This window comes from Morone saxatilis, unplaced genomic scaffold, assembly GCF_004916995.1.
Source record: "Morone saxatilis isolate NCDOM2014 unplaced genomic scaffold, NCSU_SB_2.0 Contig5, whole genome shotgun sequence".
In the NCBI taxonomy this organism is placed as follows: Eukaryota; Metazoa; Chordata; class Actinopteri; family Moronidae; genus Morone; species Morone saxatilis.
The window spans coordinates 20078089-20080542 of record NW_023340095.1 but is presented as its reverse complement, the minus strand read 5'-3'; the positions used below and the strand labels follow the sequence as shown (position 1 = coordinate 20080542).

Genomic DNA, 2454 nt, shown 5'->3' with positions numbered 1-2454 from the left:
ATCAAGTACTTTTTAAATATAAATAAAGATAGAGTTTTAGGGTCCTGATATTGTTCATGCTAGCCCACTGTCACAGTGTCATGACTTACTGGGATGCTTAAATAGTAACTGTGCTTTTTCTTTGTTTTGTTTTTTAACAAAATCTGTCCTCCGTACAAAGCTTGGTAACACATACGAAACAGTAGGCAGTTAGAGCCTCTACATGCCTCTCATGTACGGTGTCATAATCTAAAACAAATTTCACATCTAGGAAATAATCTAAAGAAACACCTCAGTGACAAAGTACTGCAAATGAGTGAGTCTGAAGTTTAGATGTGACGTGATCATTTTCTTAAAGATACTTTCCTCCTTCAGCGGGAGGAGCTCAGGTGAGTTCTTATCTGGACTCCTGGATGATAAAGGTTCAGGACCGTAGCTTATAGTGTAGTCAATTTAATGATAAGGAATGTTATTATCGCAGAGTAAGTTAGTTCCTAATGGATTCACATTATGCGGCAGCCACATGAATGCATTCAAGATGAGCCTTATTTTGTTTCTGTTCAGAAATAGATTGGAAAATTACTGTTTTTCAAGTCATGTCATTTGGCCAGTGGTGGAAGATTTTAGTCACTGATCCTGCATCAGTTCATTATAACAACTTATTTCTGACCCAGTTTGACCTCAGTGGGGTGTGTGTTTGGAAATAAAAGCAAACCAATTCTGCCGGTGGTTCAGGGAGTCAACTGGGTTGGCGGTTCGATCCCCACCTCCTCCTGTCTACATGTGGAAGTGTCCTTGAGCAAGAACCCCAATTTACTCCTGATAGTCAGGCCAGCACCTTGCATGGTCGAGGTCGCCGCCATGAGTGTGTGACAGAGAGGCAAAACTGTAAAGCTCTTTGGATAAAAGCGCTATATCAATGCATTTGCTCTTCAAATCGTCTCAGTTTGGTGTTTGGTTCTCGAGGTAGAGTGTGCGGTCGTGTTTATGTGTGTGTTGGTGTATGTGTATGTGTGTGCCTACTTGTGCCCCTGTGCTGGCAGTTAAATAGATTCTGGCTATTGGCAGACTGGTCGCAGCTAATTGAGTGGCACCAGATGCCAGCTCCACTTTAACATACACTCTCTCTGTATGTGTGTGTGCCCGCACTACCTTTCTGATGAACAACACTCACACACACACACACACACACACACACACACACACACACACACTTTTGCCCTAGAGACAGTGTAATTGGCTGTTGTGGGTACCCTCTAGTTTGGGTTTTAGACATAAAACCCTCCAGAAACCCGCTGGAAGCTTCTAATCCTGGCTGAGAGCTGGGACTGTATTAGCTCCTTTTTGGCACACACACACAAACAGTATGTAGAGAGACAACACACACACACACACACATGCAGAACACAAAGACGTTTGGATGCAGAGTCATATTGACACACACAAGTCCAGACGTAACAACGACCCACTTGGACACACAATGACACAGACATAAGCTGTGTCACAATTGAAGTCTACGTAGAGTATTGAAGTGGGATTGAAGTTATTTTGGGTGTTCAGTGCTTCTGAGGAAAAGGTCCTGTTCATTGTCTAAATGTCAAAAGAAAAAGGTTGTTTTTTTTTTTACATTGAGGTGTTGACCTACGCTAGCGGTGCTGGTCGGTCAGTCGTTCGACCCACCACTTTTAGCCCAGACTGAATTAGTAAGTATTGGATTTATTCCTTTGAAATTTTTGACTTTTAAACTTTGGGGATCCCCTGACACCATCATCAGCTCAAAGTTTCAATTTGTCCGATACTTTGGTTTATTCATCAAACAGTTTGGTTTTAATACAATGCAAAATACCATCTCACAGAGCGCTAGCGTGACTGCAGACACCAAGCAGTTGCGCATGGCTCTTTGCCGCATGATGGCTCAACTTTTTCAACTGGTTGCCATGCCTCGCCATGTGACCACGGCAACCACTGAAACTATAGAGAGGGTAGTAGCAGATTTTACAGATATTTGAGTTCCCTAAATTATTCAGCAATTCATCAGCAGAGGATAGAGGTAGTGGAGCAAAATCATCTTCAAAGTTTTTCCGGTCTAGGACAATAAACAACGTTTAGTTAACAAAACTTGCAATATTAATTGTGTCATTTTGTGAAACGTTTCCTCTTTTTTAAGCTACAACCCGCTCTATTTATCTGCGTAATGAGATTACAGTAGATGAATAGCAGCTGCCTGTGGAGTACAGACGGTAGACGGAGGTAGATGGTGGTGGCGCTGAGCCCTGCTGCCGCCGATCCAAAGTACAGAACGCCAATGTTGCCGCGGCAACCGCTCACTCTCTGAAAGCACCTTCAATATCGTTTTCACATTTCCAGTATTTCCCCCTAGGCTTTTTGATTTTCAAATTACAAGGTGGATGGAAACATGCTTAACATAGCCAGGATGCACCTCAGTCTATACAGCGGCACACACACACACACACA

The 2454-nt window shown here is 42.8% G+C and overlaps 1 protein-coding gene across 1 annotated transcript in view; it reads left to right on the top strand.

Moving 5' to 3' along the window:
* klf7b (Kruppel-like factor 7b) overlaps nucleotides 1-2454 on the top strand; it is a 65158-nt gene that overhangs the window by 50609 nt on the left and 12095 nt on the right. The gene's annotated exons all lie outside the window — the stretch shown is intronic.